Source organism: Triticum dicoccoides, chromosome 4A, assembly GCF_002162155.2.
Source record: "Triticum dicoccoides isolate Atlit2015 ecotype Zavitan chromosome 4A, WEW_v2.0, whole genome shotgun sequence".
Taxonomy (NCBI): Eukaryota; Viridiplantae; Streptophyta; class Magnoliopsida; order Poales; family Poaceae; genus Triticum; species Triticum dicoccoides.
In genome coordinates, this window is record NC_041386.1 from 388722714 (window position 1) to 388733479 (window position 10766).

A 10766-nucleotide genomic window follows, 5' to 3' on the forward strand; every position below is an offset into this window, starting at 1 on the left:
GCTCGCGCACGGGCCAGAGGAGCCGCCCGCCCCGCGCCCTTCTCCTCCTGAGCCGGCCGCGCTTCGCCGCCTCCGCCGCGGGAGCTCGCCGCCGCCGCTGTTCTTCGTCGTCGCCGGCCGCCCTGACCGCCACCTCGCCGCCGCGGCCGCGCAGCCCCAACCGCCTCCGACCGCCGCCCCGCGCCGCCTCCACCGCGCCCTCCAACCGCCGCCCCGCGCCGCTTCCACCTCGTCGGCGACCTCCAACTCCGGCGCCGTCGTCCCTCGGCTTCCGCGCCGCCGTGCTACAGTGCCTTCGTGAGATCCGATCCAGATCCGTGAATAGTAACCCTAGAGGTTGAATTTTTTGTCTAAGTCCTCGGAATTCCCAGATCCATGTGCCCTTGTTCATCGTATCGTAACTTTGCATCCATAGATCCAATTCATGCATATAGCATATCAAAGTGTTCATCTCAGAGAGTACATCATTTCATTCCATTGAATCATTTTCATTTGAGTTCATCTTGATGCCCGAAATGCTGTTAGAAGAGGGCTACTTGAGTTAATTGTCAGATCTGCTACTCCGTTTAGGTTTTTGTCATTTTTGCCATGATTATTGTATGCATGCTATGCCCATGAGTTCTATATGTGTTTTGTTAAGGGTTTTGTCATCTTTCCAGAGGTGCAACCCATGTATTTTTAGGATGTGTGTGGTGACTAGTGCAAGCTTGCAAAGTGGTGCACTTAGTAATTCTGTTTTCAGGGACTTAGCATTTCCACTAAGTCCTTGAGCTGTTTATCTCATGATGCCATATGTTCATGTTGTTTCCTAGTGATTCATGCCTCTTTTGAGGATGATCAGTAAGGAGGTTTTGTTAATCTTGTAGTGCTCTATCCATCCATGTCTTTGTATGCAATTATGGAGCACCCTAGCTTGAGTCAATCGAGCTCTACTTTTGCTACTTTGTGAATCTGGGCAGATTGTCAACTTGTTTGCAATTTTGCCGATGATGTTGTAGTTGATCCATGCATGCTATGCTTTTGTTCTTGCCATGTCTAGATTGAATTTCGTGCCTTCTTGATGGGTGTATGCTTGTCTTCCCATGACTTGCACCGTAGTGAGTGCATCGAGCTCGTAAACATGCCTACTTGAGTTATGTTTCAGCATGCTCCAGTTTTCACTAAGTCTGAGAACTGATTATGTTTTTGCTATGTTCACAGGCTTGCAATTGTATTTTCTGATCCCTTTTGGCTCAAGGTCACTAAGGAACTTTTGCTAAGCTCTTTGAGTAGCTCCATGCCATGCTTTACTTTGCCATGTTCAGGTCTTGTAGCATGTAGTTTTGTTTCTCCGAAGAGTGCTACCTGATCTGAAATTCCAGACAAATGTTAATTTCACTAAGTCTGAGATCTGTTTGTCATATGCATTTTTGCCATGCTTGTTTGAACCTGTTAATGGATGAATTGGCCGTAGCTCAGTACTAGACTTTTGTTAAGCATCTTGTGTGCATCCCTTCCATGTATTTTGTTGTCATGTTTGGGTGCTGTAGCATTCTCATCTCATTGCATTTAGATGGCTACTTGCTGTATATCATAGACCGGAGTCATATTTGAATCGCTTGCCATTTCCAAATCGTAACTCCGATTCCGGCGTTATTTATATCGTTTTCAAGCGATTTCATCTCATCTTTCCAGTGGCACACTTGGTTTTCCAAGTTGAGGCCAGGTTCATGCATTCCTTGTCCAATCATGCATATGCATCGCATACCGCATCCCGCATATCATATCATGTTCATGTGTTGGTTGTTTACTATGTTGTGTGCTTCTTTCCGGTGTTGCTTCTTCGGGTTGGTTCCGGTAACGTCGTGTTATGAGGATTCGTTCGACTACGTCCGTTTGTCTTTGTCATGGACGCGTTCTTCTTCCTTGCGGGATTTCAGGCAAGATGATCATACCCTTGAAATCACTACTATCTTTGCTATGCTAGTTTGCTCGCTCTTTTGCTATGCCAATGCTACGATGCCTACCACTTGCTTTCAAGCCTCCCAAATTGCCATGTTGGCCTCTAACCCACCATTTTCTAGCAAACCGTTGTTTGGCGATGTTACCGCTTTGCTCAGCCCCTCTTATAGCGTTGCTAGTTGCAGGTGAAGATTGGAGGCCGTTCCTTGTTGGAACATATTTTTTACTTGTTGGGATATCATTATATTGCTATGTTATCTTAATGAATCTATATACTTGGTAAAGGGTGGAAGGCTCGGCCTCTCGCCTAGTGTTTTGTTCCACTCTTGTCGCCCTAGTTTCCGTCATATCGGTGTTATGTTCCCGGATTTTGCGTTCCTTACGCGGTTGGGTTATAATGGGAACCCCTTGATAGTTCGCCTTGATTAAAGCTTTTCCAGCAATGCCCAACATTGGTTTTACCATTTGCCACCTAGCCTTTTTTCCCCTGGGTTCTGCAGACTCAAGGGTCATCATTATTTTAACCCCCCCGGGCCAGTGCTCCTCTGAGTGTTGGTCCACCTGTCAGCTACCGGTGGCCACCAGGGGCAACTCTGGGCTGGCTGTAACACCCTCGATGCGACTATAGCTCCCACGTGTCGAGGCACGACTTAGAGACATAATCGCATTGAAGGCATATGTCGCAAGTTAGGCAATCTTCACAACATCCCATGTAATATGATAATAAAAGGGGAGATAACATAGTTGGCTTACACTCGCCACGTCAATCAAGTACATAAATAACATTACATCATCCAAACACTCATGGTCCGACTACGGCGCCAAAATAAAAGAGAACCCAACATGCGACACGGTCCCAATCACCCCCAACTGGGCACCACTACTGATGATCGGGAAAGGAAACATAGTAACGTTGAGAGTCTTCGTCGAACTCCCACTTGAGCTCATACGCGTCACCTGGAGCGGAATCATTAGGCCCTGCATCTGGTATAGTAGTAATCTGTGAGCCACAGGGACTCAGCAATCTCGCACCCTCGCGATCAAGACTATTTAAGCTTATAGGTATGGCAAGGTAAATATAAGTGGAGCTGCAGCAAGCGACTAGCAAGTATGGTGGCTAACTTATTCGCAACAGAGGGCGAGAAGAGGAGGCAAAGCGCGAGTGAGAAACTAGAGAGCAAGCTGCGCAAACATTACTCCAACACCGTGTCCACTTCCCGGACTCCGCCGAGAAGAGGCCATCACGGTAACACACTCAGTTGATTCATTTTAATTAATTTAAGGTTCAAGTTATCTACAACCGGACATTAACAAATTCCCATCTGCCCATAACCGCGGGCACGGCTTTTGAAAGATCAAATCCCTGCAGGGGAGTCCCAACTTAGCCCATGACAAGCTCTCACAGTCAACGAAGGAATAGACCTCCTCCCAAGACGTTCCGATCAGACTCGGTATCTCGGTAATTGAAGACACTTCGACAGGTTAAAACAAGACCAGCAACACCGCCCGAATGTGCCGACAAATCCCGATAGGAGCTGCACATATCTCTTTCTCAGGGCACACTCAGATTGTCTAAACTTCCGGTAGGCCAGCCCAAAGTTGCCCCTGGTAGCCACCGGCGGTTGACGGTTTGGACCAACACTCAGCGGAGCACTGGCCCGGGGGGGGGGGGTTAAAAATAATGATGACCCTTGAGTCTGCAGAACCCAAGGGAAAGAAAAGGCTAGGTGGAAAACGGTAAAACCAAGGTTGGGCATTGCTAGAAAAGCTTTAATCAAGGCGAACTATCAAGGGGTTCCCATTATAACCCAACCGCATAAGGAACGCAAAATCCGGGAACATAACACTGATATGACGGAAACTAGGGCGGCAAGAGTGGAACAAAACACAAGGCGAGAGGCCGAGCCTTCCACCCTTTACCAAGAATATAGAGATGCATTAAGATAACAAAGTAATATAATGATATCCCAACAAGTAGATAAATGTTCCAACAAGGAACGGCCTCCAAACTTCACCTACAACTAGCAACACTATAAGAGGGGCAGAGCAAAGCGGTAACATAGCCAATCAACGGTTTTCTAGGACAATGGTGGGTTAGAGGTTTGACATGGCAATTTGGGAGGCTTGCAAGCAAGTGGTAGGCATCGTAGCAATGGCATAGCAAAAGAGCGAGCAAACTAGCATAGCACAGTTGTCAGAGTTGACTGGATCCTCGAAAGCAAACTCAACGGGCTCCTCATTAGAGAACTCGTCTCCCGGCTCTACCCAGACAAGACAAACAAGCAACAAGGATACAATCAACCACGTGCAAGGATCAAGCAATATGATGCAATGATGATATGCTATGCGGGATGTGATGCGGGATGCCAAATGCAAGATATGACAGGAAATGCATGAACCTGGCCTCAACATGTAAATCCAAGTGTTCCACTGGAAAGATGAGATGAAATCGCTTGAAAACGATATAAAGAACACCGGAATCGGAGTTACGGTTTGGAAATGGCAAGCGATTCAAAAATGACACCGGTCTGCGATTTACACCAAGTAGGCATCTAGATGCAACGAAATGAACATGCTACAGCACCCAAACATGACAACAAAATACATGGCAGGGATGCACACAAGATGCTTAACAAAAGTCTAGCACTGAGCTACGGCCAAATCATCCAGCAACAGGTTCAAACAAGCATGGCAAAAACGCATATGGCAAACAGATCTCAGACTTAGTGAAATTAACACCTGTCTGGAATTTCAGATCAGGTAGCCCTCTTCGGAGCAACAAAACTACATGCTACAGGACCTGATCATGGCAAAGTAAAGCATGGCATGGAGCTAGTCAAAGAGCTTAACAAAAGTCCCTTAGTGACCTTGAGCCAAAAGGGATCAGAAAATATAATTGCAAGCATGCGAACATAGCAAAAACATAATCAGTTTCAGACTTAGTGAAAAACTGACACATGCTGAAATATAACTCAAGTAGGCATGTTTACGAGCTCGATGCACTCACTACAGAGCAATTCATGGCAAGACAAGCATACATCCATCAAGAAGGCACAAAATGCAAGCTAGACATGGCAAGAACAATAGCATAGCATGCACGGATCAACTACAACATCACCGGCAAAATTGCAAACAAGTTGACAATCTGCCCAGATTCACAAAGTAGCAAAAGTAGAGCTCGATTGACTCAAGATAGGGTGCTCCATAATTTCAAACAAAGACATGGATGGATATATCTCTACAATATTGACAAAACTCCCTTACTGATCATCCTCAAAAGAGGCACAGGTCACTAGGAAATAATAAGAACATATGGCATCATGAGATAAACAGCTCCAGGACTAAGTGAAAACTACTAAGTCCCTGAAAACAGACTTAGCAAGTGCACCACTTTGCAAGCTTGCACAAGTCAACACACACATCCTAAAAATACATGGGTTGCACCTCTGGAAAGATGACAAAACCCTTAACAAAACACATGTAGAACTCACGGGCATATCATGCACACAATAATCATGGCAAAAATGACAAAAGTGCTAAACGAAGTAGCAGATCTGACAATTAACTCAAGTAGCCCTCTTCTAACAGCATTTCGGGCATCAAGATAAACTCAAATGAAAATGATGCAATGGATTGAAATGATGTACTCTCTGAGATGAACATTTTGATATGCTATATGCATGAATCAGAGCTACGGATGCAAATTTACGGCAGGTCAAAGTATGGAACATGAGCTAGGGTTTTTGAGAAAAGTCAACCTCCGAATTTCCAGATCTGAGATTTGCACGCGGATCGAATACGGCCGGCGAGGTACTGTTCACGCCGGAGTTCGCCGGGACGAAGAGGCAGCGGCCGGCGAGAGGAGGTGGCAGCCGGATCCGGTCGGGCCGGGGCGGAGGCGGCGGTGCGGAAGCCGAGGTGGCGGGGCGGCGACCGGCGCGCGGCAGCGGGCGGCCCGATTGGGCGGAGACGCGGAGGACGGCACCGGCAGTGGGGTGCGGCGTCGCCGGCCGGCGAAGGGCGGCGCTCGGGGAAGAGGAGCCGGGCGCGGGCGCGACGTGGGAGGAGGGCGGCGGCCGGCGCGGGCTCGCGGGGGCCCTCCCTGGGCCTGGCGGGCCGCGGCGGTGGAGGCGGTGGAGTTGCCACGTGGCGCTACGGGAGTGGGCGGCGGCAACGTCCGGCGCGGTGCGAACAATGTTCGGCGCGCGGAGATGATTTTTAGGGTTTCGGAGGTAGGAGGAGATCCGAAAATCGGGGGGCCTTTAAATAGGCATAGAGGGAGCTAGGAGAGTCCAAATGAGGTGCGGTTTTTGGCCACGCGATCATGATCGAACGCTCTAGATGATGGAGCAGAGTTAGGTGGGTTTTGGGCCAAATTTGAGGGGTGTTGGGCTGCAACACACACGAGGCCTTTTCGGTCCCTCGGTTAACCGTTGGAGTATCAAACGAAGCCCAAATGGTACGAAACTTGACAGGCGGCCTACCGGTAGTAAACCAAGGCCGCTTGGCAAGTCCCGGTCCAATCCGAAAAAGTTTAATCCCCACACACGAAAGAAAGCTAGAAATGGCCACCGGAGGAGAACGAAGCGCCGGAATGCAAAACGGACAACGGGGAAAATGCTCGAATGCATGAGATGAACACGTATGCAAATGCAATGCACATGATGGCATGATATGAGATGCATGACAACAACAACAACACGCGGAGACAAAACCCGAACCTGAGAAAATAAATATAACTTAACGCCGGAAACGGCAAGAGTTGGAGTACAAATTGGGAAAGTTACATCCGGGGTGTTACACTGGTCTACCCGTACCTAGGACAATCTGAGTGTGCCCTGAGAAAGAGATATGTGCAACTCCTATCGGGATTTTTCGGCACATTCAGGCGGTGTTGCTGGTCTTGTTTTAACCTGTTGAAGTATCTTGAGTAACCGAGATACCGAGTCTGATCGGAACATCTTGGGAGGAGGTCTATTCCTTCGTTGACCGTGAGAGCTTGTCATGGGCTAAGTTGGGACTCCCCTGCAGGGTTTTGAACTTTCGAAAGCCGTGCCTGTGGTTATGGGCAGATGGGAATTTTTTAATGTCCGATTGTAGATAACTTGAACCTTAAGTTAATTAAAATGAATCAACTGAGTGTGTTACCGTGACGGCCTCTTCTCGGCGGAGTCCAGGAAGTGGACACGGTGTTGGATTAATGTTTGCGCAGGTTGTTCTCTAGTTTCTCGCTCGCGCCTTGCCTCCTCTTCTCTCTCTCTTTTGTGAATAACTTAGCCACCATATTTGCTAGTCGCCTGCTGCAACTCCACTCATATTTTACCTTGCCTTACCTATAAGCTTAAATAGTCTTGATTGCGAGGGTGCGAGATTGCTGAGTCCCTGTGGCTCACAAATTACTATTACACCAGATGCAGGGCCTGATGATTCCGCTCCAGCAGACGCGTATGAGCTCAAGTGGGAGTTCGACGAAGACTCTCAATGTTACTATGTTTCCTTTCCCGATGATCAGTAGTGGTGCCCAGTTGGGGGTGATTGGGACCGTGTCGCATGTTGGGTTCTCTTTTATTTTGGCGCCGTAGTCGGGCCATGAGTGTTTGGATGATGTAATGTTATTTATGTACTTGATTGACGTGGCGAGTGTAAGCCAACTATGTTATCTACCCTTTATTATTCATATTACATGGGATGTTGTGAAGATTGCCTAACTTGTGACATATCCCTTCAATGCGATTATGCCTCTAAGTCGTGCCTCGACACGTGGGAGATATCGTCGCATCGAGGGTGTTACAAGTTGGTAATCAGAGCCTTCCCCGACCTTAGGAGCCACATTGCTTGATCGTTTTTAGCGGCCGAGTTGTGTCTAGAAAAATGTTTTGAGTCTTTTAGGAATTATATATCGGAGAGATTAGGAATTCTTTTTACTTACCAGTCTCCTCATCGCTCTGGTAAGGCATCCTGACGTAGAGTTTTGACTATTCTCTTCTCAAATTTCACTAATTTTTTTAGGGTCACGCGGGTATCTTGGAATCGTTCCGATGGTTTTGTGACGAGAACATTGTCTTGGTGCCTCTTGTCAGGGGTTTTGTGGACGTGTCCCGGGGAGTTGAGCTCTGAGGTATTGTCATCATAATTTTATCGTTGCAGTTCTGGAAAACCTGAGTTTAGTACGCCGACATCGAAAATCTCTTTTATGCAGTTCGTTGGTGAGATAACCTCGACGCCACCCAGTACTGGGGCGGGAGTTCGGGAGTATCGCCATAACTTGTATAATGCATGCTTTTCGAAGGTTGAGGTAGATGGTTTCTGAAGGTTTCTTGGTTATGTGTTGAAGGATGGATACAGCTGGATGTAAGATTTGCTAGTTTGGGTGAGATATTATGCTTCCGCTGTATCCCCAACACCTTATTGCATAACCCGAAATGTCTCGGGAGTTTCATAAGTGGGAATTCTAGTAGCTCTTAGGATATGTTTCCTACAGATGTATGATATGAAATTGGGGTTCGACATCTAGTGGTCCGCCTATTCATGGCCGGTTTTACAGTGGTCTCGTTGTGTCTTAAAGAGTCCTTGGCTATGCCGACTCGGGGACGCTTCGTATGTCATGTGCACTGCCTTGTACATGATGGTGCTGTACGATCGAGCCCGTGTAGGCCCCACCACGAAAACTTCGGACGAAATCTCTATCATATGTTTGTTCTGGCTTATTCCGCAAGCCAATCCTTGTTTTGTTTTGAGTTGTGGTATTCGAGTTGGGTTCTCGATCATCAAGTTTGTCATGTCAATTCTTTTCAACCGGTGTGTCTCTCCTCAAGTGGATCCGATCATTTCAACATCTGCAAGACCAAGTATCAGCTCTCTCAACGTTGTTTGCTTCATCCGTCTTCAAGTTGTCTTTGTTTTCCCACCCACCCACCCTTTGGTGACTAGTGCAAGCTTGCAAAGTGGTGCACTTAGTAATTCTGTTTTCAGGGACTTAGCATTTCCATTAAGTCCTTGAGCTGTTTATCTCATGATGCCATATGTTCATGTTGTTTCCTAGTGATCCGTGCCTCTTTTGAGGATGATCAGTAAGGAGGTTTTGTTAATCTTGTAGTGCTCTATCCATCCATGTCTCTGTATGCAATTATGGAGCACCCTAGCTTGAGTCAATCGAGCTCTACTTTTGCTACTTTGTGAATCTGGGCAGATTGTCAACTTGTTTGCAATTTTGCCGATGATGTTGTAGTTGATCCATGCATGCTATGCTTTTGTTCTTGCCATGTCTAGATTGCATTTTTAGGGTTTCGGAGGTAGGAGGAGATCCGAAAATCGGGGGGCCTTTAAATAGGCATAGAGGGAGCTAGGAGAGTGCAAATGAGGTGCGGTTTTCGGCCATGCGATCGTGATCGAACGCTCTAGATGATGTTGCAGAGTTAGGTGGGTTTTGGGCCAAATTAGAGGGGTGTTGGGCTGCAACACACACGAGGCCTTTTCGGTCCCTCGGTTAACCGTTGGAGTATCAAACGAAGCCCAAATGGTACGAAACTTGACAGGCGGCCTACCGGTAGTAAACCAAGGCCGCTTGGCAAGTCTCGGTCCAATCCGGAAATGTTTAATCCCCACACACGAAAGAAAGCTAAATGGACACCGGAGGAGAACGAAGCGCCGGAATGCAAAACGGACAACGGGGAAAATGCTCGAATGCATGAGATGAACACGTATGCAAATGCAATGCACATGATGACATGATATGAGATGACAACGATAACAACACGCGGAGACAAAACCCGAACCCGAGAAAATAAATATAACTTAACGCCGGAAACGGCAAGAGTTGGAGTACAAATTGGGAAAGTTACATCCGGGGTGTTACACCGGCCTACCCGTACCTAGGACAATCTGAGTGTGCCCTGAGAAAGAGATATGTGCAGCTCCTATCGGGATTTGTCGGCACATTCCGGCGGTGTTGCTGGTCTTGTTTTAACCTGTCGAAGTATCTTGAGTAACCGAGATACCGAGTCTGATCGGAACGTCTTGGGAGGAGGTCTATTCCTTCGTTGACCGTGAGAGCTTGTCATGGGCTAAGTTGGGACTCCCCTGCAGGGTTTTGAACTTTCGAAAGCCGTGCCCGCGGTTATGGGCAGATGGGAATTTGTTAATGTCCGGTTGTAGATAACTTGAACCTTAAGTTAATTAAAATGAATCAACTGAGTGTGTTACCGTGACGGCCTCTTCTCGGCGGAGTCCGGGAAGTGGACACGGTGTTGGAGTAATGTTTGCGCAGGTTGTTCTCTAGTTTCTCGCTCGTGCCTTGCCTCCTCTTCTCGCTCTCTTTTGCGAATAAGTTAGCCACCATATTTGCTAGTCGCCTGCTGCAACTCCACTCATATTTTACCTTGCCTTACCTATAAGCTTAAATAGTCTTGATCGCGAGGGTGCAAGATTGCTGAGTGCCTGTGGCTCACAGATTACTATTACACCAGATGCAGGGCCTGATGATTCCGCTCCAGCAGACGTGTATGAGCTCAAGTGGGAGTTCGACGAAGACTCAATGTTACTATGTTTCCTTTCCCGATGATCAGTAGTGGTGCCCAGTTGGGGGTGATTGGGACCGTGTCGCATGTTGGGTTCTCTTTTATTTTGGCGCCGTAGTCGGGCCATGAGTGTTTGGATGATGTAATGTTATTTATGTACTTGATTGACGTGGCGAGTGTAAGCCAACTATGTTATCTCCCCTTTATTATTCATATTACATGGGATGTTGTGAAGATTGCCTAACTTGCGACATATGCCTTCAATGCGATTATGCCTCTAAGTCGTGCCTCGACACGTGGGAGATATCG